Raw genomic sequence first — 24,006 nt, forward strand, 5'->3', positions numbered from 1 at the left:
CTCGCAGGGGGGAGAGGCTGCACGTGAGGGGGCTCGCAGGGGGGAGAGGCTGCACGTGAGGGGGCTCGCAGGGGGGAGAGGCTGCACGTGAGGGGGCTCGCAGGGGGGAGAGGCTGCACGTGAGGGGGCTCGCAGGGGGGAGAGGCTGCACGTGAGGGGGCTCGCAGGGGGGAGAGGCTGCACGTGAGGGGGCTCGCAGGGGGGAGAGGCTGCACGTGAGGGGGCTCGCAGGGGGGAGAGGCTGCACGTGGGGGGGCTCGCAGGGGGGAGAGGCTGCACGTGGGGGGGCTCGCAGGGGGGAGAGGCTGCACGTGGGGGGGCTCGCAGGGGGGAGAGGCTGCACGTGGGGGGGCTCGCAGGGGGGAGAGGCTGCACGTGGGGGGGCTCGCAGGGGGGAGAGGCTGCACGTCGGGGGTGGGGCTCGCAGGGGGGGAGAGGCTGCACGTCGGGGGTGGGGCTCGCAGGGGGGGAGAGGCTGCACGTCGGGGGTGGGGCTCGCAGGGGGGGAGAGGCTGCACGTCGGGGGTGGGGCTCGCAGGGGGGGAGAGGCTGCACGTCGGGGGTGGGGCTCGCAGGGGGGGAGAGGCTGCACGTCGGGGGTGGGGCTCGCAGGGGGGGAGAGGCTGCACGTCGGGGGTGGGGCTCGCAGGGGGGGAGAGGCTGCACGTCGGGGGTGGGGCTCGCAGGGGGGGAGAGGCTGCACGTCGGGGGTGGGGCTCGCAGGGGGGGAGAGGCTGCACGTCGGGGGTGGGGCTCGCAGGGGGGGGAGAGGCTGCACGTCGGGGGTGGGGCTCGCAGGGGGGGGAGAGGCTGCACGTCGGGGGTGGGGCTCGCAGGGGGGGGAGAGGCTGCACGTCGGGGGTGGGGCTCGCAGGGGGGGAGAGGCTGCACGTCGGGGGTGGGGCTCGCAGGGGGGGGAGAGGCTGCACGTCCGGGGGGGGGCGAGGCTGAAGAGAGAGAGAGGGAAAAAAAAAACCACGGATCCGGATCGTGCACTCCGGATCCCGGGTACTGGTTGGACTCTGATTGGAACCTCGAACCGTGTGGATCCGGATTTTTCAGATCCGGGTCCGCTCAACAACTAGCATAAATACAATTTTTACACCTAAATCGCACAGGACTCCGATACAAAAGATTTTTTTCTTTCATTGTCTCCAATGTCCAACATGGCTTTATTCTACGTATTGATTTGTAAAGTTGATTGTAATATATTTCGATGCCCGACCTGTCTCCTCCCCATTCCCCTGTAGACTGTAAGCCCCTGAGGGCAGGGTCCGCTCCCCTCTGTACCAGTGTCAGGATTGGTTTATTCACTGTAATTTATATCTGTATTTTGCGTGTAACCCGTTCCAATGGACTGCATGGAATCAATGGTTCTCTATAAAAATAAAACTATATAAATATATATTCTTTTTTTTTTTTTTTTTTTTTTTAGAACTCTTGGTATACTTGTTTAATAAAGCTGTTGTAGAAGTGGGATGAATGTTCATTTCCATAATGATAAAGCTTGGAGTGACATTAGTGAACAGTCACTGCCGGTTGGATCTGTATTGGGCTGCGGTCACACATTGCTGTAGGTAGTTTCCTCAGTCCTCGCATGTAGGCCCACAGTAAATAGTTCAGATCTCGCTGACAGTTTATTTTCTGTCTTTATCCCCCCCTGATCCTCTTATGCCCCACATTTATTAGGACCCAGTTGTGTTTCTCAGTGTTTCCCTCCGTTTGTGGCAACATAACTCCATGAGGCTCACACCGCCTGATTCAGGTCATATGGGGCGAAGCATTTTTTATTTATTTTATGTAAAGGGATGTAAGTTGCTGAGCGTCTGAAGCGTCTGTTGCCACCGCTGTTCCATTGGACAGGCTCTGGCAGAGGTCACACTACATATTTTACAGAGGGGTTAACAATACTGCCGCTGAGGAGAACATCATAATTTACAACCACTCAAAACGATAGTACATACAGTAGATGGTTATCCATAAGGCCCCTTTCAGACATCCCTGTTTAAACAGGTACAAGCCACATGTACCGGTATGGTCGTCCGTGTGGTACCGTTAAAAAAAAAAAAAGTAGGATACTGAAATGAATGTTTTTGGTTTTTTTTTTAATGTGTAAAGCCTGAAAAATTATAGATATAGAAAGATAAATAGAACTGATAGAATAGTGATATAGAGATAGTTGGCTTAACCAGCTATTTTACACCATTTTTATTTTTTAATTAAAAAAAAAATAAAAAAAAATACATGGGGTCTTCCCAACTTTCATGTCCCTCACAGGAACAGCTGCAGGCTGCAACACTCCGTTCTCTGCTGTACCTTGGCTGGTTATGAAAGATAGAGGGAATCCCATGCTTATTTAAATTTTTAGACACCTGAGAAGTGGCACATTCATTAGATGCGCCAATTGTGGTGCTGGACCTGGCTCTTCCTGTTGCTCTGGTGCGATGTCAAACAGGGTAATATTTGTGGAGTTGATGCTAGCTCCAGCTGGTATCAAGCCTTGGTATTAGTAATGGGTGGTGTCTAGCAAACACTGACATTACTAATCCAGTAGTTGAAAGAAAAATAACAGAGTTTATTTGAACAAAAAACCTCCGATTCAGCCCTCATTACCAATTTATTTGATGTTATAAATCAAAAAAAAAATTCTGCCGTAATCCTTGGTGAGGTCACATGACGTTCCCTAAAAAGCAAACCTGGAAAGACATAAAAAGAGAAAATCATTCAATAAATAAAGACAAGAGACACACCCTCTTTTCCAATTTATTTTTCTATCAAAGCCCTAATCCTGGTCTGCCGAAATCCAATTTTGGGCGGCCACGTCAATCCCATACTGCTGTCACATTCAATGGAGAACTGAACGTTCCTCATTGATTGTGAGAACACACACACACACACACACACACTCTGCTGTGTATGCTTCCATTCGGTGACCTGGATCTCATAAGGTGAGCTCGGGTCACCGCAGGGACGCCCTCAGCAGTATGTGTGCGGGCGTGGCAGTGATTTCAGAGGTTAATCAGAGTTCACAATTAACTCAGATGACATCCTGATGACACCCCTGTGACGTCCGCGCTACTGTGGGTGTCGCGGCAGTAACGTCATGGGTTCATCGGAGTACCCAATGAACTTTGATGAACCTGTGATGTCACTGTCGCTACACCCACGGTAGCATGGGTGTCATCAGGATATCATAAGAGTTCCTTGGATACTGCGATGACCTCTTAACCTCACTGCACATATAAGGCTGGATACTCACCAGTCCCCAGCGATGCTGTCCCTGGCACTGATGTCTCTGGTGCTGCTGCTGATTCCAGGTCCTCCGTGCAGTGCATATTCATTAAGTATAATGAGCGGGGATTGGAAGCAAGTGACAGCAGGGATGGAGACAAGAGAGTATAATATATAATTTTATTTCAGAGACACGTATTTTCTCCGGTACGTGTCACACAGATCATATTAGTGTGTGACACCCATGCTGCTGGAAAAAAAACGGACATGTCTGTGTACAGGGAAACGTGGGGCCATGCGGTCCATGTGAAAACACATGTGTGAGGAACACCATAGAACACCATAATAACATGAGTACGTGTGGCATACGTGTTAAAAACGGTTTTCCCAATCAGTGTGGGTCCCAGTGATCTGACACTGATCAGCAGGTTATCACCTGGCCCATGGATAGGTGATAACTTGTTTTCACTAAACAAACCCTTTAAGGCCCGTAAACAATCCCTACAATTGTTTGTCAGACAGCTCTCTCTTGACTATCACATACAGGAGTGCTGGACCAAATATTCTTGTGTTCTCTATCTGAGAGCAGATGTCGCCTCCTCTGGTGACTGCTTATCTTTGAAGAGAACAAAAGGATCAACAAGTGGAATTCAAACACGTCAGTTCCTACTATTGTGTCACCCTGGGCAAGCCAGGGGACACAGAACACAACACCCACACCCCACATCCCAGGTAGGAACACCACAGTCAAAACACAAATCCTTGTTGCCTTCCTCCAGCAGTCTGTTGATGCACACCAGGGGGTGGGCCAGGCGGTTGGCTCCGCCCACCAAGGAGCTCACAGATCTGGAGGCAGGAAGGAAACCAGGCAGAAGAGCTCAGGGAGAGCTTGAGTGAGGAGTCAGCTCAGGGACGAGCTTGAGTAAAGAGGCAGAAAGCCCAGGCAGGGCAAGAGTGAAGTCCAGTGAAGGGCTAGAGTGAACAACCAGAAGTGAAAGTAGAAAGGAGAAAGTAGAAAGTGACAGAAAAGCCTGAAGGTCCGTGACTGTGTGTCCGGACGGAACCAGCAAGGTTGGCAACGACGGTGAAGGTCTGGAGTGGGACTGTCTGGAGGTTACTGGAAGGACCCCGTTGGCTGTGTGCCCGGTGGTCTGGAGCGGATACAAAGGGCAGTCAGCACCAGAGCAGGGGCTTTCGGATCCCAGCAAGGCTAGGAGTCGCTGTAAATTGCTAAATCCGTTAGTGAAGGGGACGTAGATCCCCCAGCAACAAAGTCCCGATTGACGGCAACAGCCCGACCATTACCGAGGAGACACCGCCACCGCCAAGGCACCAGTTTCCTCAGGGCCAGCGCCTGCGGGCAAAGTGTAGGGCTCCTCCGGCCCAGATTGCAGCCGGGGAGCGGGTAACCGGAGGGAATCCACCGCTACCACCATCAGAACACAAGGTGCAGGGAAGAGTGACAACACCGTTAACTACCGGGAGTGCAGGTGCAACCGTCTGTGGGACCGTCCTACCAGCCGTTGGTTTACCGTACAAACTGTGTCCGTGTCTCAGGCTGAGTGAGTACCACAGTGCCGCAAGGCACAGCGCTGCCCCCGCGTCCCTGCGCCCTCCAGGCCCTACACTTCACATCTCTTCACCGGGCCCCGGGATCACCAACCCCTACCCACGGAGGGGCAACACAACACCTGGCTGCTCCAATCACCATCCCCGGGACCCCCACACTGAGCAGCGGTGGTGCCATCACCACAACCGTGGGTGGCGTCACGAACTATAATCCCAACAAACACCCCCCCTTTCACTCACGGGCGAGGAGTGTCGCTCGAGACACCCCGGGATCCGGCCCGCAGCTCGAGCCACCAGGAGCAACTGCCGGACCCGAGCAGAAGGGGTGAGCGCGGTATGCTGACACCCTCCTCCCCGCCTGCGACAACTTGGCGTCACGAACAGGATCTTACCGCTCTGCCGTCAGGTAGAGGTGCGCCTTGTTACAGCCGGAGGTATCCGGCAGAAAAATTTCAGAAGCCGCCATCTTTGGCGCGAAAAGTTCCCGCTCGAGCGTCTTCTCGAGCAGTAGAGGTGCGAAGGCCAAAACCCCGCCCCGAGAGAGGAGGGGCCGGAAAGAGCTAAGGGGGACGGAAACAAGATGTCTGCGCCCGACGGAGCCGCTGGAGGAGCGGTGGTCGCAGCCGCAGCGGCACCCGCGGATGGGAATGGGCCTGCCCAGGTCCCGGCCGTACTGGCGGGAGGTGCCGCGGCCCCCGCGCTTGCTCAGGTCATGCCGTTTTCCTTGCCCTATGCGCCCGGAGCTGCCTGGCTACCGCAGTATGACGGGAAACCGGATGCGTTGCAGGCCTTCCGGAAAAAGCTTAACCCGTTGCTAGAGCTGTACCCCCTGACTGATAAGCAACGTGCAGCGATAGTGCTAGGCCAGCTAACCGGTGCGGCGGAGCAGGAAGCGGAGACCTGGGCCGAGGGGGACCGGCTCTCTGTAGCCACCATCTTTGAGAAGCTACAGACTGCCTTCGAGACCCGGACTGAAGCTGAGCTGAGGATGCAGTTTTACCAGTGCCGGCAACGAGCCGGGGATAGCATTCGGGACTATGCTCTACGTCTGCAGACCGCCCTCCGCACGCTGAAGCGGGTGAACTCTATTAATGAGGCGGATAGCAACAAGATGTTGGTGGAGCAATTTGCGCAGGGGATGAGGTCCCCTGAGGACCGTAAACAACTCCGGCTGTGGGCTCTGGAACACCCTGATGTGGACTTTGCTGTGTTAAAGGAGCGGGCTATCAAAGCACTACAGCCCCCAGCTACTGAAGTTCTGGAACCCGCCCCGTGGCCCGTCGAGACAGCTCCCGTTGTGGCGGCCCCAGCCAAAACAACCTCCTTACTACCTGCAACCTCGAGCAGCACAGTGGAAGAACTGGCAGCCCAGGTCCGTCGCCTGGACGGAGACCTTGCCAAAATCCTTGCTGCACTACAACCTCTGACCAGATCCCAGCCCCCAGCGCAGATACAGCTTGCTGACAGTCCTGAAGATGTTCCCTGGATGCAGCGGAGAAGCGCTAACAACCCGCGGAGCAGACCTCCAATCTGCTACAAGTGCCGTAAGCCGGGCCATGTTTACCGACAGTGCCCGTTAAACGAGCAACCCCTGGGGCCCCGGGCCAATCCTCAGGAGTAGAACACCGTGGCTCCCCGGACTGGCGAGACCGATACGTCGGGACCCGCCCTATCATCCCTGTGGCTGTGGACGGCATACCCGTGATGGCTCTCTTGGACACTGGATCACAGGTAACTACCATACCGTACACATTGTATCAGCGATATTGGGCCACAGACGAGCTGGCGCCTCCAGACAATAGTATAAATTTGATTGCCGCTAATGGACTTCCATTGACCCAGGTGGGGTACAAAGAGGTGGCTATGACAGTGGGGCAAGCTGAACTGCAACACCAGGGTATGATTGTGATCATGAATGAGCCTAGTGATCATAACCCGAAAATAGTGTTGGGAACCAATGTGATGGAACACTGCATGGCTGATGTGTTGAACCTTTTGCAGCAGCTAGCCGCCACGGCGGCGGGGAGCAGGCAGAGGGCTGTGCAGCGTGAAATCCGCGCCCTGATGTACCGCCAGCATGTAAGCTCAACCGGAGGGGAGATTGGTGGAGTGCGAGTGATGGATGTTGCTCCATTGACTGTGCCCCCTAGGAGTGAGATGATGATCTGGTGTAGGGCAGCAGTAGGGCCTCAGGGGCGTGACTACCCTGCAATGATGGAGCCCATGCCTTCTGAGCACTGGCCCACTGTAGTGGCCGCCCGAGGGGTGGTAGATGTGAAGAAAGGGAGAGTGCCTGTGAGAGTGTTGAACTGTGGGGAGGAAGAAGTCAGGCTCCCCCGGTATGCCACCATTGCCAAGCTGCTCACCCTGGATCCTCACACTATCCAGGAAGCCCGTCCATCCACACTTCCACCTACCACCAGCGCTTCCCCACCCCAGGGGGACACCAAGGAGTGGCACCAACAGCTACATGTGGGCACTGATGATACCCCTACACATCACAGGGCGGGGGTACACAGGGTAGTGCAGGAGTACGAACAGGTTTTCAGTAAGCACTCCCTAGACTTTGAGCAGATCAAGGGGGTCCAACACCACATTCCCACGGGTGAACATCCCCCTATCAAAGAGAGGTATAGACCTATTCCCCCTGCACATTATCAGTGTGCCAAAGATATGTTGAAGAATATGAAGGAGGCAGGGGTTATTCGGGACAGTTGTAGTCCCTGGGCCGCTCCGTTGGTACTGGTCAAGAAGAAGGATGGTACCATGTGGATGTGTGTGGACTACCGGAAGATCAACCAGATAACCCATAAAGATGCCTATCCATTGCCTCGTATTGAAGAATCTTTGGCTGCACTGAGAACTGCAAACTACTTCTCGACCCTTGACCTCACCAGCGGATACTGGCAAGTGGCCGTGGCCCCCGAGGACCGGGAGAAGACCGCCTTCACCACCCCGATGGGGCTATGCGAATTCAATAGCATGCCGTTTGGGCTGTGCAATGCCCCCGGGACCTTCCAACGATTGATGGAGTGCTGTCTGGGACATTTAAACTTCGAGACCGTCCTGCTGTATTTGGATGATGTGATTGTTTATTCCCAGACGTATGAGGCCCATCTGGAGCACCTGGCCGAGGTGTTCGCGTCCCTTGCCAAGTTCGGGATGAAGTTGAAGCCCTCGAAGTGCCATCTGCTGAAACCCAGGGTGCAGTATCTCGGACACGTGGTGAGTGCGGATGGTGTCGCCCCCGACCCTGAGAAGATCACTGCCATCCAGAGCTGGCCGAGACCAACCACAGTGAGGGAAGTAAGGCAGTTCCTGGGTCTGGTGGGGTACTACCGGCGCTTTATAAAGGGGTACACGAGGATGGCTGCCCCCATGCAAGATCTCCTCGTGGGACAGACCAAAGGTGGTAGACCTATTGGAGCTCCACTGTTGTGGGAGGACAAGCATGAGGAGTCCTTTAGCCAGTTGAAGGCGGCCTTGACCGGAGAAGAGGTCTTGGCGTACCCTGACTATGGGCGCCCGTTCATCCTCCACACGGACGCCAGTAACGTGGGGCTAGGAGCGGTCTTGTCCCAGGTCCAGGATGGGAAGGAGAAGGTGATTGCCTACGCCAGCCGAAAACTCCGGCCGACCGAAAGGAACCCTGAGAACTATAGCTCCTTCAAGCTCGAGCTATTGGCGTTGGTGTGGGCTATCACAGAGCGGTTCCGCCACTACCTGGCGGCGGCAAAATTCACCGCGTTTACGGACAACAATCCGCTAACTCACCTGAACACGGCCAAGTTGGGCGCGCTGGAGCAGCGGTGGGTAGCCCGGTTAGCCAACTATGATTTCACCATAAAGTACCGAGCTGGTCGTGTCAACATCAATGCAGATGCACTCTCCCGGATGCCCCATTTGTCAGAAGAGGGGTGTGAGGATGACGACCTCGAGGAGATTGAGTTGCCTGCGTTTCACCAGCCGCCTACTGAGAGGGTACAAGTATGTCAGCAACGGGTGGATCTGGACCCACGGCCCAGTCGAGAGTGGCAGGACGCCCAGGACCAAGCGCCGGCTGTCCGCCTTGTCAAGACCCTGGTGGAACAAGGTGCTATGGGGATAGACCCTGCCGCTCCAGCCGAAGCCCAACGCTTGTGGAAAGAACGAAAACGGCTCTACCTACACCAAGGGAGGCTGTACCGTGAGCTGATCAACCCAAAGACCCATGAGAAAATATGCCAGTTGATCGTTCCTCAAGCTGAGGTCGCTACCGTCCTGCGGGCATACCATGATGGTGCTGGCCACTTCGGGTGGAAGAAGCTAGAGATGCTGTTGAGGGAGCGGTTCTATTGGAGTGGGATGCGTGAATCGGTGGAAGCCTGGTGCCGAGAGTGCGGTCCTTGTACACTGAGGAGAAAGGACGAGACTAGCCAGAGGGCACCGTTACATCCCATAGTCACCCATCAACCGCTGGAGCTGGTCGCCCTGGACCATGTCAAACTCACCCCTAGCCGAAGTGGGTACACCTACGCATTGACCATGGTAGACCACTACTCAAGATTCATGGTGGTAGTCCCCGTTAAGGACCTGACTGGTCGAACCGCTGCCCGAGCGTTCCAGGCCTATTTTTGCCGACCCCATGGGTACCCCGAGAAGGTGCTGACCGACCAAGGCCCGGCTTTTGAAGCAGAAGTGTTTCACGAATTCTGCCAGTTGTACGGCTGCAAAAAGATCCGGACCACTCCGTACCACGCCCAAACCAACGGCATGTGCGAGAAAATGAATCACTTGGTCCTGGGGCTCCTCAAGACGTTACCGCTGGAAGAACGGAACATGTGGCCGGAAAAGTTACCCGACTTGGTCGACATGTACAATAATATCCCATCCAGCTCGACGAAGTGCACCCCAGCGTATCTGATGAGGGCCCGGCCTGGCCGCCTGCCGGTGGATCTGGAAATGGGGTTGGAGGCTCCGGAAGCACTCCCTTCAACGGCAGAATGGGAAAGTCGGAGGAGGGCCCAGTACCGGCAAATCCAGGAGTATGTGGAGAAAAACCTCGGTCGAAGTCGAGAACAGCAAGAGCACCGGTTCAACCAGAAGGCGCCTGCAGGTCCTTTCCAGCCAGGAGATGTGGTGCTGAAACGGAAGATAAAAGCCCACAAACTGGATGACCAGTGGGAGCAAGTCCCTTACGTCGTACAACCCACCGAGTGGGACAATGGGAAGACCTACCAGATCAGTCGCGACCAAGGGGGCACCCTGGCCACAGTTTCTCGGGACCATCTAAAAAAATGCCCCCCAGCGTTGAAAGCAGAGGCTGAAGTACCGGTTCCTCCACCGGTGGAAAAGGCAGCAGAGGTAATCCACACTGTCATGGGTGACTTCCCAGCAAACTGGCCCACACAGAACGGCGCGGTGATACTTCCAGTGATACTGTTCCCACAACCCGTGGATGAAGAAGTAGTGGAAGCGGTTAACCGTGAGCCAGAACCAGTGCCAGTGCCCAGGGATGAACCTGTACCCAGCCCCCCTGCACCTCCGCCTGCCCCACACTCTAGCAGGGAGGAGGAACCGATTGTTCCCTCTACCCCACTGTCTAGCACCACTGACACCGGGCCCCGGAGGTCCACCCGTTCCAACCTAGGTAGACCCCCACTTAGGTACAGGGAGACCGTTCTATGAGTAAGAGGGGCCCGCAAATGTAAAAGAGTGTTGTGTGTTTGTTTGAAAAAGTTTAAAAGTTTTGAAAAATGAAAAATGATTACCGAAGTGTTACCTGATTATCTGTGTGATTAGCAACCGGCTGGAGCCGGCACCGTTGTCCCCGTGGGGACCGTTTAAGTTTAAAAATGCATGGGAACTATCCATGGACAAGCCCGTGAACTCTGCAGGGCAACCACAAACGTTAGTGGCTTGTAAATATGTTGGGTACCGTTACCGTTTCCGCAATGCCGCCTCCGGAGAGGCAGGTTGGAGGGAGGGCCCTGAGCAGAGCAGGCCAGGGCCCAGCCACCAAAGGGACCGGTGGCTACCCTCTGGAGGGAAGGACAGATCCCGCTCGGGTGACTTGTGCTGGACTGTGGGTCAAGGGGTGCTGCCTGGGTTTTAGGGGCAGCATCAGGGCCAGGTTGCTTGGGTGGGAGAGAGCGGAAACCGTGACCGTAAACCGTTGAAACGTTAAAAGTAAAATGTGCCTCCCGTCTTGGGAAGAGTTGATTAAAAATGTCATGTATGTTTTGTTTAACCCTGTTATCCCCTTTTTGCAGAAAAATAAAACCGGTGTAGGACGGCAGCCCGCGGACGGTCTGCATTTTGCTAAGGGGGAATGTGTCGCCCTGGGCAAGCCAGGGGACACAGAACACAACACCCACACCCCACATCCCAGGTAGGAACACCACAGTCAAAACACAAATCCTTGTTGCCTTCCTCCAGCAGTCTGTTGATGCACACCAGGGGGTGGGCCAGGCGGTTGGCTCCGCCCACCAAGGAGCTCACAGATCTGGAGGCAGGAAGGAAACCAGGCAGAAGAGCTCAGGGAGAGCTTGAGTGAGGAGTCAGCTCAGGGACGAGCTTGAGTAAAGAGGCAGAAAGCCCAGGCAGGGCAAGAGTGAAGTCCAGTGAAGGGCTAGAGTGAACAACCAGAAGTGAAAGTAGAAAGGAGAAAGTAGAAAGTGACAGAAAAGCCTGAAGGTCCGTGACTGTGTGTCCGGACGGAACCAGCAAGGTTGGCAACGACGGTGAAGGTCTGGAGTGGGACTGTCTGGAGGTTACTGGAAGGACCCCGTTGGCTGTGTGCCCGGTGGTCTGGAGCGGATACAAAGGGCAGTCAGCACCAGAGCAGGGGCTTTCGGATCCCAGCAAGGCTAGGAGTCGCTGTAAATTGCTAAATCCGTTAGTGAAGGGGACGTAGATCCCCCAGCAACAAAGTCCCGATTGACGGCAACAGCCCGACCATTACCGAGGAGACACCGCCACCGCCAAGGCACCAGTTTCCTCAGGGCCAGCGCCTGCGGGCAAAGTGTAGGGCTCCTCCGGCCCAGATTGCAGCCGGGGAGCGGGTAACCGGAGGGAATCCACCGCTACCACCATCAGAACACAAGGTGCAGGGAAGAGTGACAACACCGTTAACTACCGGGAGTGCAGGTGCAACCGTCTGTGGGACCGTCCTACCAGCCGTTGGTTTACCGTACAAACTGTGTCCGTGTCTCAGGCTGAGTGAGTACCACAGTGCCGCAAGGCACAGCGCTGCCCCCGCGTCCCTGCGCCCTCCAGGCCCTACACTTCACATCTCTTCACCGGGCCCCGGGATCACCAACCCCTACCCACGGAGGGGCAACACAACACCTGGCTGCTCCAATCACCATCCCCGGGACCCCCACACTGAGCAGCGGTGGTGCCATCACCACAACCGTGGGTGGCGTCACGAACTATAATCCCAACAAACACCCCCCCTTTCACTCACGGGCGAGGAGTGTCGCTCGAGACACCCCGGGATCCGGCCCGCAGCTCGAGCCACCAGGAGCAACTGCCGGACCCGAGCAGAAGGGGTGAGCGCGGTGTGCTGACACCCTCCTCCCCGCCCGCGACACTATCCCTTGACATCCATTCTCGAGGTAAGTCAGGAAGCCCCCATACACATCAGACAGTTGTCTGATCCTGGCGACTTTAGTTCTGAGCTTTCATAGAATCTGTATAAGGGCTTATTCAAACATCTATGCACGTCAGTACAATCTTGGGTCACAATACATGGACTGGGTGAGACCGTCATTATAGACAGTACAGTAAGCTCAGAAATCATGAACCTCAGTGCAGCAACTCCGCTCTAGTCACCTCTGTAGTGAGACAGAATGGAGTTGCTGAAGGGAGGACGTCCTTATAGACCAGTCATGGCGAACCTTTCACAGGCAGAGTGCCCAAACTGTAGCCCTAAAACCATTTTTTTCCGAAGTGCCAACCAATCCTATTATGTAAATAATTGATTTTAACCTTACTTTTGCTGTCTTCTCTTCTCCTCAGCAGGGGGCATCACGCTCATGCATGCTTACCACACATTGCAGCTGAGCCCCTGCCATTTCCAGACACAGCAGTTGGATTGATCTTTCTGGAAAAAATTGCAGCATATTAGACAGAGATTTTAGCATGGAATGCAATCAGATTTCACCCTATAATCCACATCTACATTTCAAAGTCTGAACATTTTGAAATCCCATAAAGATGTACGAGTTGCTCCCCCTCCCCCTTCATTGTGTAGTTATGTCCCCCTTCCTGGCCACTTTTTGGTAAACATGTCCCCCATCTTGATATTTATTTCCTACATTCTGGTATATTTTACCACATCATGGCCCCATCCTGGTAAATGTACCCCATCCCAGCATATTCCCCATCCTGGTAAATGTACCCCATCCCAGCATATTCCCCATCCTGGTAAATGTACCCCATTCCTGGTAAATGTACCTCATCCAGGCATGTTCCCTTATCCTGGTAAATGTCCCCTTTCCTGGTAAACGTACCCCAACCTTGTAAATGTACCCCATCCTGATAAATGTCACTCTTCGTGCTAAATGTTCCCCATCCTGGCATTTTTCCTCATCCTGGCAAGTTCATGTACCCCCATCCCGGCATGTTTCCCCCCATCCTGGTAAATGTATCCCATCCTGGTAAATGTACCCCATCCTGGCATGTTCCCCCATGCTGTTAAATGACCCCATCCTGGTAAATGTACCCTTTCCTGGGAAATGTACCCCATCCTGGTAAATGTCACCCTTCCTGCTAAATGTTCCCCATCCTGGCATTTTTCCTCATCCTGGCATGTTCATGTTTACCCCCATCCTGGTAAATGTACCCCTTCCTGCTAAATGTACCCCATCCTGGCATGTTGCCCCCCCATCCTTGCAGCCATGTTTCCCTCCCATCCTTGCGTGTTTCACCCATCCTTGCAGCCATGTTTCCCCATCTTTGCATGTTTCTCTCCCTCTTTGCATGTTTCCCCCATCTTTGCACGTTCCTCTCCATCTTTGCACATTTCCCCCATCCTTGCAGCTATGTTTGCCCCGTGCTCTGTTTGCCCCCGTGCTCTCCATGGCTGCCCCCGTGCTCTGTTTGTATGCCCCATGCTCTCCATGTTTGCCCCCGTAGTCTCCATGTTTGCCCCCGTGGTCTCCATGTTTGCCCCCGTGGTCTCCATGTTTGCCCCCGTGGTCTCCATGTTTGCCCCCGTGCTCTCCATGTTTGCCCCGTGCTCTCCATGTTTGCCCCATGCTCTCCATGTTTGCTCCGTGCTCTCCATGTTTGCCCCCGTACTTTGTTTGCCCCGTGCTCTCCATGTTTGCCCCCATGCTCTCCATGTTTGCCCCGTGCTCTCCATGTTTGCCCCATGCTCTCCATGTTTGCTCCGTGCTCTCCATGTTTGCCCCCGTACTTTGTTTGCCCCGTGCTCTCCATGTTTGCCCCCATGCTCTGTTTGTTTGCCCCGTGCTCTGTATCCCCTGTGCTATCCATGTTTGCCCCCCGTGCTCTGTTTGCCCCCCGTGCTCTGTTTGCCCCCCGTGCTCTCCATGTTTGCCCCTTTGCTGGATGTGTCCCTCCACACCTTGGCACAGCCGCACACAGCCTAAAAATAAAAAAAACCCTCACCTTCCAGCACAGGTTCCCGCGCGGCCACAAGACGCCGGCACCGCCTACTGACGCTCCTCCGTCTCCTAGGCCCAGGAGAGGAGTCAGAGGGAGGAGAAATGTCTCCTGTGCTAAACACCACTTTGTACTGTCGGCGCGATCACACCGACAGTACAAAGTGTCTCAGTGTGGCGACAGCACGCGTGCCAGCACAAAGGGCTCTGCGTGCCCTGTCTGGCACGCATGCCATAGGTTTGCCGTCACTGTTATAGACCGTACCCAGAAATCATGGACCTAAGTGCAACAACTCCGATCTAGTCACCTCTGTACTGAAACATCTATAATGAAGTTGATGTACACCAGACGTCCTTATAAACAGTACAGTAAGCTCAGAAATCATGAGCCTCAGTGCAACAACTCCGATCTAGTCACCTCTGTATGAGATAGAATGGAGTTACTGTACAGAGGACGTCCCTTATAAACAGTGCTGTGAGATCAGACATCCTGAACCTCAGTGCAGCAACTCCGATCTTGTCATATCTATACTGCAAAAACTAGAATGGAGTTGCTGTACAGAAGGTTTTCCTTAGGCCAGAGCCACACTAGCATAAGGCATCAGATGAGATATGCTAATTGAACTCGGATAAGGTTCTGCTGCGAGTGTGAGTCGAGTGTCATTATACAGTGATCGGATCACAGGAGCAGGAGAGAGGGAGGGATTAATCTCTCCATCTTCTCCATTACTTGTTTTTGCGTATATCCATATGTCATCCGAGCGCAGTACGATGTTTCACACGCACCCATAGGCTTGTATGAGTGCAAGTGAGTCGTAACTCCTTGCAATCGCAGCAAAATAGAGTATACCCCGGCACACTATTACTCCCAAAGAAGAAAAAATCATGCGACTGTTCATATGCAAATTTCTTTTTATTGATCAAATTGAGCTGAAATTTATGGAATATGGTTCGTCCAAACAAGTCGACGTTTCGGCTGTAGGCCTTCGTCAGACTGGACTTTATTTTATCTGAACATGATAACAGAAACAAAAAATCAATATCATATATACAAGATTGACAAAATGTGATTACAGTTTCCAACATTAATGGAAGTAAATCAATGACATTATAGAGAACACAGAAAAGGTAGAGGCATCTCCTATCATTTTGTAACACACTTCCGTGGTACAATGAAGAAACACTCCACTTGTTTAATACAGAGATTTGTAGAAACATGCACACCTTATAGTAACATGGATACGCTGAACTTTGGACCGGGGATGCGTATAGTTAGTGCTCATGTGACCGTGGTTAGTATATATGGAAAACCGACCATAGGGAGGAAGTTTGACAAGAAGGCGGGGAAAAAAGACCAGTGGAGAGAAAAGAAAAAACATGCAAACCATAAAGAGATGAAAAAATGAAAAAAAAGGAGAAACCGGTATAGAAGGAGGGAGGTAGTCTAACTGTTTTTTTTGGCTCTTGCTCCTGATCTCCCTCTCCAACATTTGTTCAACCAAATTTTTCAACTTTTTCTTATAATGACGAAGAAACCTCAAATATAGTCTCCAAAGTTACTACCTCCAGTAAGTTCTTGATGATACCACCTGAGGAGCTACGGGGTAGAGACTACGATAAGGAACTCCAAAGACAAGCTGCACTTGACCTCCACCTAGTGACTCTAGTAGAATACCACCGCACGAAAAGGATACCTAGAGGCCTGAGGGTATCCCTTAGACCGACCCTCTTTTCAGAAAATCCTCTTTTTTGTGATAAGTTCGAAGCCATTTTAAACAAGTGCTCTATTGATATAATCACATTAACGATAGAATTTTTGCAGAAGGAGATTCAGCAAGTTACTGAGAACATAAAGTCCACAGAAGAACAACTCAAACAATCTTTATCAGCATCAGATTTGGATCAACTGAAGACTAAGGCCAACGACTTTATAACCAACTTCCGCAGTAATCTTGAAACAAAAAAACGACAAATTTCTTCGTGACCAAGAAGACTACGCCAAGGGCACTGTATACCGATGGCGGTCTGGAGAAGGATTCAGATTCCAGCGTTCATACAGACATGGAGGGTATGCTTCCACCAGCGATTCAGAAGGCGACTATGGAACATCCCGCCAGCAGCCGAGTTTTTTAGAACAACGCAGACCACCAGTAAGAAGACAAGGCGAGGGAAGAGGAGGAAATTCCAACAACAGAGAGGGCAGGATATGGACTCGATCCCAGGTAACACCAACCTTGTCCTCAACATCTCTTCTTACAACCTATCGCCCGCTGAACATCTAGTGTTACAGAAGGGATTATCCTTCAGTCCCACCTCACGGTATGATACTTTTCAGGTAGAACAGGAGCTTAATCAATTTTTTAGATCTCTTAGACTGAAGGTACATTTTGGTAGTGAAAACACAAGACCTGAGCCTCCACTGAGGGGTAGTGTCTGTTTTAACCCTAAAAACCTTGGCCTGACTATTGCCAGTACATACATGCCACCACGGCACTACCATCCAGTAGAGACTTTTATTTCATTGGACAAGGGTGAATTTCAGTTAAATCATAACCTGAGTATTGAGGAATCCAGAGCCATACAAAATCTGAGAGATAACACGACCATCATAATTAAGCCAGCCGATAAAGGTGGGGCAACGGTCATTTTAGACCGAGACTATTATGTTTCAGAGATTCAGGGACAATTGGCCGACACAAGCACCTATGAGCCTATCCCAAGAGATCCAACATCACAGATATCTTCCCTCATTAAGCCACTTCTTCGCGATACCTACAATTAGGTGTCATAGAACAGAAATTGGCCAGCTTTCTCACTAACTCACATCCCAGCATCCCGGTGTTTTACACTTTACCTAAAATTCATAAAAACCTCACCCATCCACCAGGCAGACCCATAGTGGCATCGACAGACTCAGTACTCTCCCCTCTGGCTAAGACCATTGAAAAAATACTATCTCCGTTTATACCCCTCATACCATCATATGTGAAGGATACTTCACATTTCCTTGATATCATTAAGGACTTACATAACATCCCCATCCCTGCATTCTTGGTGACGCTAGACGTTAACAATCTGTATACGAGTATCTCACTCAAGGATGGCATGGATGCGGTACGCTGGTTCCTATGTGAGCATACCACTTTACCCATTGACAATAGGCAATTCTGTCTTGATCTTCTTGATATAGTTCTTGGGAAGAATTATTTCATGTTCCAAGATCAATTTTACATGCAGCGTAAGGGGACCGCCATGGGGTCTAACATGGCGCCCCCTTACGCTAATATCTTTATGGCCTTCTTTGAAGATAAGTTCATCCACTCCAACCCACTCATCAATAGACATGCCTAACTATGGCGAAGATACATTGATGATATTTTTTTGGTGTGGGATGGAGACCTTAACAGCCTTCAAGAATTCTTTTCTGACCTTAATGAATTCATGCCCGGACTGACCTTCACTATCCACCAAGATCAGACCCGAATTAATTATTTAGACTGTATGGTGATAAGAGGACACTGGCCTTTTGGTCACTGACATTTTTGTGAAACCGACGGATAGGAACAGCCTTCTTTTTTACACTAGTAATCACCCTAGGCACGTTAAAAAAGCATTACCTATATCGCAACACACACGGGTTGACAGATTGGTTAGAAAACCAGAGACAAAATTAAAACGACTTGAAGAGATGAGCCTAAAATTTCTACAGCGGGGTTATCCGCGTGAGATAGCCGAGAACAAAGGGTCCATCACTAGACAAGATAGGACGGCGCACAATCAGGTACCATGCGTGACTACTTATCATCCCTTTCAACCCTTGTTAAGAAAGATCATTTGCCAGTACTGGCCCCTTCTGAAAACGGCGTACCCCAAAATTGAGGCTTTTCATAATCTACCTCTCTTCTGCCATCGTAGATCACCTAACCTGAGGAACCAATTAGTACGTGCAGATATAGGTTCCACGAAAATAGTATCACGTCAGACGTTTTTAGACACACAACAGAGAGGCACATTCCCATGTTTGGGATGTGCGCAGTATGCCAATGTTACCAAAGGTGATACTTTTACACATGCCAGAACAGGAAAAAATTTTCGGATTAAAGGTTTCCACACATGTGACAGCACGTTTGTGGTATACTATAGTATAAGTGTCCCTGCGGTCTCGGGTATGTTGGGGAAACTACCCAGCATATCCGAGACCGCATCAGTCGACATAAATCAGACATCCGGTGTGGTAACACCCTCCTGCCTATACCTAATCATTTCTTAACAGTTGGTCACCGAATATCCCAACTCAAATTTCAAGTGATTGACCACGTAGATGCTATACGCAGGGGAGGCGATAGGGTTAAACGCCTCCGTGATAGGGAGGCAAGGTGGAGCCATACCCTAGGAACACTTGAACCGCATGGGCTGAACCGAAAATATGAGACTTCATTCTAATGCACTATTATATGTCATCAGTGGGTCTAAATACTGTTGCAGGGTTATGGCCATTTGCTATAATACATGACATCGATGATATCTAGCATCTTATCTATGTTATAACGTATATATCAATTTGTCACCCATAGATATGGGTTAATGTCTCCTTAAGCACATGACCATTTTTTATGCATGACCATTTTCTATGCATGACCATTATAAATGTTTATTATTGTCACACTGACATGTATCCCTCTTTTTTACAGAAACGCTAATATGTCCTGATAATGAGCACTAGCCAGCACTTCCTGGATAAATACACCTTCTCCCATATCTCCATTGGCACTCTGGACTAGGATTATGGCTCTCACCCACGCCAATGCACGTGATCAGTGGTTATCTAGACTAGTAAACATCCAGGCACTTGATACCGGCTCCTGTGACGCACCAGCAGGGGGCCGGGCCAGTGACGCATGCTGCGCATGCGCGGTTTGCGTTCCACGGGCCCGGCTTCCTGTATTCCATTGACAGGAAGTGGTAACTGTAGTACACGCCCACACTTCCTTTTAAAACGACTGCACGCTGTAACCACACACAGTGCAGGATCCTCCACTCACAGACCGCACGTCCAGCACCAGTGTGGTAAGTAATGGTAGCCGACCTCCTTCCTGTCCTACTTTATAGGATTCTATCATGCTGCTTGCAATCTTCCTTATTTTCCTCTTTTCATGACCCTAAGAAAACGGCCTCTGTTGATTCCGGTCCTACCGGTGATATTGCACAAAAACGGCCTGGTATCCCTTACTGGTCAGCAACACTATTTTGCCGCTAAATATAATATCAGGTATCTTATGGAACTCACTTAGTTTCGTTTCTACCAGCTATATATGACTTTCTTATGCTACCTGCAACCTTTTTATTGCCTTCTCTAACCTTAAGGTGACGGCCTCTGACGTTTCCGGTCCTACCAGCGACATTACATGTAATTGACCGGAACATAGGTAATATCTTTATACCATTTGCCTACTAGCATTGCCATTTTATAGCTACTGACGTGCCATCTGGTATCTGCCTTTTCCTTCTTATATAGGATTCATCTATATTACCTACCGTATATCGGTCTGCACCCCAGCAGTCTCCAGTCACACCCCCTCCCACTGACCTGCAGGTGTGTCATTTCTTTGTACACATATAATACACCCTTCATGACATAAGGGTTCTGCCCGTCCACAGTTTAACACAGGCTGTACATTTCACATTTCTCATGACCTTATCCTCTACTTTATCCCTTACTCAGAATATGGATCCCACAACAATCCGGTTGTGATAAGTGGGTCATGTGATGGTGATTCTTTTACACAATCAACATTAGGTATCCACCGCAACTTTTTTATATATATATACCTATGTTTTACATATATGCCTGTGTATGACAATAGGGGCAATTTTGACATAACATCTATGAAATCAATTATAATTCATTATTTTTTTGCATTGAGATCCAGGAACCTACTACTAACCCCTGGGGTGATATCTTTACTGACGTAGCACGTGACGCATGCACTCCGTATATCTACATAATAATCCTTGATCTACATGTTCACACAAACTTCATAACAGGTATTTAATTATCACCATCTGTCCCTGTAGAACACCATGTTGATGTTTTTTACATGAACTTTACCTAATACATGTCTTCTCTATTATAGCGCATATCATAATTGACGCATTGTCCTCCGCTGTTTTAATCCTTGGCTCACGCCTCGGCGTGATTGCATTCTGTCATACTTCCAATGGTGAGTGGCACAGTGAGCTTTCTGTGACGGCAGTACCAGTTAGACTACCTCCCTCCTTCTATACCGGTTTCTCCTTTTTTTTTCATTTTTTCATCTCTTTATGGTTTGCATGTTTTTTCTTTTCTCTCCACTGGTCTTTTTTCCCCGCCTTCTTGTCAAACTTCCTCCCTATGGTCGGTTTTCCATATATACTAACCACGGTCACATGAGCACTAACTATACGCATCCCCGGTCCAAAGTTCAGCGTATCCATGTTACTATAAGGTGTGCATGTTTCTACAAATCTCTATTAAACAAGTGGAGTGTTTCTTCATTGTACCACGGAAGTGTGTTACAAAATGATAGGAGATGCCTCTACCTTTTCTGTGTTCTCTATAATGTCATTGATTTACTTCCATTAATGTTGGAAACTGTAATCACATTTTGTCAATCTTGTATATATGATATTGATTTTTTGTTTCTGTTATCATGTTCAGATAAAATAAAGTCCAGTCTGACGAAGGCCTACAGCCGAAACGTCGACTTGTTTGGACGAACCATATTCCATAAATTTCAGCACAATTTGATCAATAAAAAGAAATTTGCATATGAACAGTCGCATGATTTTTTCTTCTTTGGGAGTAATAGTGTGCTGGGGTATACTCTATTTTGTCTGTTTTTTTTCCCCTGAGCACCTATATATCGGTGACGCAGAGCTTCTCTCCTAATTGCAATCGCAGCATGCTGCCATTTTTTTTCCTCAGTCCGATTGCGACTGAAGAAAAAATCGTAGATCTGAGCTGCATCATTGTCTAACATGAAGCCACGTGCAATGCAAGATTTTCTCGAATCATACACCAGTGTGACTCTGGTCTTATAGACGGTACAGTGCCCAGAAATCATGAACCTCAGTGCAACAACTGCGATCTAGTCATCTCTGTACTGAGCAGTGGTATAACTAGAGTTTGATTGCACCCTCGCATTCCATGTATAAGGTGTCCTTCATATTGTATTATGCAGCCCCATAATCATCCATATATAATGCACCTCTATAGTCCATGTATAAGGTAACCCCATTAGTCCTCCATATAATGCAACCTTCATAGTCCTATATGTATTATAATGCACCTCATAGTCCTTCATATTGGATTATCCAGCTCCATAGTCCTCTATGTATAATGCACCCCTATATTCCATGTAAAAGGGATCCTTCATATAGTATTATGCACCCCTAATATTCCTCCATATAGTATTATGCACCCCTTATATTCCTTCATATAGAAGTGTACACCCTTTAAATTCCTCCATATAATTCCAAGATGGCCGCCATGGTGGGCAGGTGTGCTTGAGGGAGCTCCTGATTGGCTCTGCTTAATCTACGCCATCGGGCTGCTGCAGAGCTCCCTTGTACATCCCTTTCAATACAAATGGGGTTTAGCACTATTGGAGAGAACGGGGCCACTGACTATTGAGCCCCATTTGTGAAAAACGTGACTTTGGAGGAGGTGAGGTCTGCTCCTCGTGGAGGCCAGAGATCTCCTTGTTTCTAAACCCTGACTGGCCAGAAAGACAAAGCATAAGGGGTACTTTACACGCTGCGACATCGCTCTCGATATATTGTCGGGGTCACGTAGTTAGTGATGCACATCCGGCGCCGGAAGCGACATCGCAGCGTGTAAAACCTATGAGCGACGATCAACGAGCGCAAAAACGTGCAAAATCGTTGCTCGTTGACACGTCGTTCATTTCCATAATATAGGTGCTGCTGCAGGTACGATGTTGTTTGTTGTTCCTGCGGCAGGATACATCGCTATGTGTGACGCCGCTGGAACGACAAACATCTCCTTTCCTGCGTCCACCGGAAAAAAGAGGAAGGAAGGAGGTGGGCGGCATGTTTCGGCCGCTCATCTCCTCCCCTCCTTTTCTATTGAGCGGCGGTTCAGTGACACTGCTGTGACGTCGCTGGGACGCTGAACCAACCTTAGAAAGGAGGCGGTTTGCCGGTCACAGCGACGTCGCTGACCAGGTATGTGCGTGTGACGCTGCCGTAGCGATAATGCAGCAGCAGTGATCCAGAGGAAGAGATAAGGGTCACGCTGAGGCACAGACAAGCGGCATACAGGAGCAGCAGCAGAAGAATCCCCCAGCGCTGAAGATAGCATCAGTGAAGATCGATTGCTGGGGATTCAGTGTGGGGTAGGCGGAGTACATTAACCCTCTGCCTTCCTGAATTTACAGTACACAGCACAGCAGATAAATATATTCAAGGCCTTTGAGTCTGGACAGGAGACCAGCAGTACAGCTTAGAAGATAAGATAGTGCTAATGTGGCGCCCCTGACCTGGTCAGGCACCACTGAGTACTGCACCCATGCTGGGACAGTACTTCCAGGTAATTCTGAAGGCTGAAATAGGGGGTGTACACACAGACACATAGCAACCAGGTCTTCCACACCTTAGAGGGGACCCTTGGGCAGACCCAAGAGGGGGTGTGCCTCCACATCTCAGCTAGGTGTGTAGGGGAGGTGCTGGAAGCTAAGGTGGCAGTGGCTGTCAGGAAAGTAGGAGGAGAGCCAGTCTGGTGGCGGAGAGCGAAGGTGTTGCAGAAAGGGAGAGACGCACGGAGACACGCTAGTCAGACCCTGCACGTGTAGTAGCCATTAGCGGGGGAGAAAGGTTACCAGAAAGTCAGTCAGAAAGACGCTGAGGAAGTCAGCTGGTCAAGTACGGGGACTCCTGGTGGCTAGGCACGCACGGGGAACAGGTCCCTAGAGTAGACGCCCATTTAATGATCTACTAAACCTGCCGGTGAGGGGAACCACAAGTCCCTCACCAACCAACTAGAGTCCAAGCCTCAGCAGCAACGAGAGGGCTCATAAGGGGTATCGAGCCTGGAGCCATCTACCTTGGTCCATGCTGCCGGCAAATGGGCCAAAAAGGGGAGAAAAAGCAGTAGCGACTTCCCTGGATGAATCCCATGGTACTTCAAGTCAGGGGTTATCCGAAACAAGAAGTGCTAGGAAGGCGAGTTAACGGTTACCCTTAGACCAGCCTGAAGGATACCTGGTTCTACCTGGTTTTTCTCAGCATCGCCCGGGTTACCTCACAAAAACACCTGAAAGTGAGTAAACAAGTTGAAAGACATCTTGGACTGTGTTTGAGTTATTCTGGGACCTGTTGTTCTACACACCCAAGCCCTGGGACCAGCCTCACTCACGGGAGGCCATACCACCCAACTACAGACTCCATTAGCCCCAGACGCTCATTAAACCTGCAGTGGCGGTCACCCCTATCCCTGACCACAAACCGTGAGTGGCGTCACGACTCCCATGTAAATAAACCTGACATACCTGTAGCCAGAAACACCAAACGAAGACCCTGTGGCGTCCCTGGAAGT

At 50.8% G+C, this 24,006-nt stretch overlaps 1 long non-coding RNA gene across 2 annotated transcripts in view; it reads left to right on the forward strand.

Annotated features, from left to right (window-relative positions):
* The window catches only part of LOC142312352 (uncharacterized), a 40,450-nt gene that overhangs the window by 1,021 nt on the left and 15,423 nt on the right, over positions 1–24,006 (forward strand). The window contains exons 2-8 of one of the 2 annotated variants that reach the window (XR_012754359.1): positions 19,103–19,478; positions 19,576–19,680; positions 19,776–19,837; positions 19,927–20,004; positions 20,134–20,208; positions 20,336–20,456; positions 20,546–20,632. This is a non-coding gene — a long non-coding RNA (uncharacterized LOC142312352). The remainder of the gene's footprint in view (positions 1–19,102; positions 19,479–19,575; positions 19,681–19,775; positions 19,838–19,926; positions 20,005–20,133; positions 20,209–20,335; positions 20,457–20,545; positions 20,633–24,006) is intronic. The other variant, XR_012754360.1, reaches the window with a different exon arrangement.

The sequence above is a fragment of the Anomaloglossus baeobatrachus genome, chromosome 5 (genome assembly GCF_048569485.1).
Source record: "Anomaloglossus baeobatrachus isolate aAnoBae1 chromosome 5, aAnoBae1.hap1, whole genome shotgun sequence".
Classification (NCBI taxonomy): Eukaryota; Metazoa; Chordata; class Amphibia; order Anura; family Aromobatidae; genus Anomaloglossus; species Anomaloglossus baeobatrachus.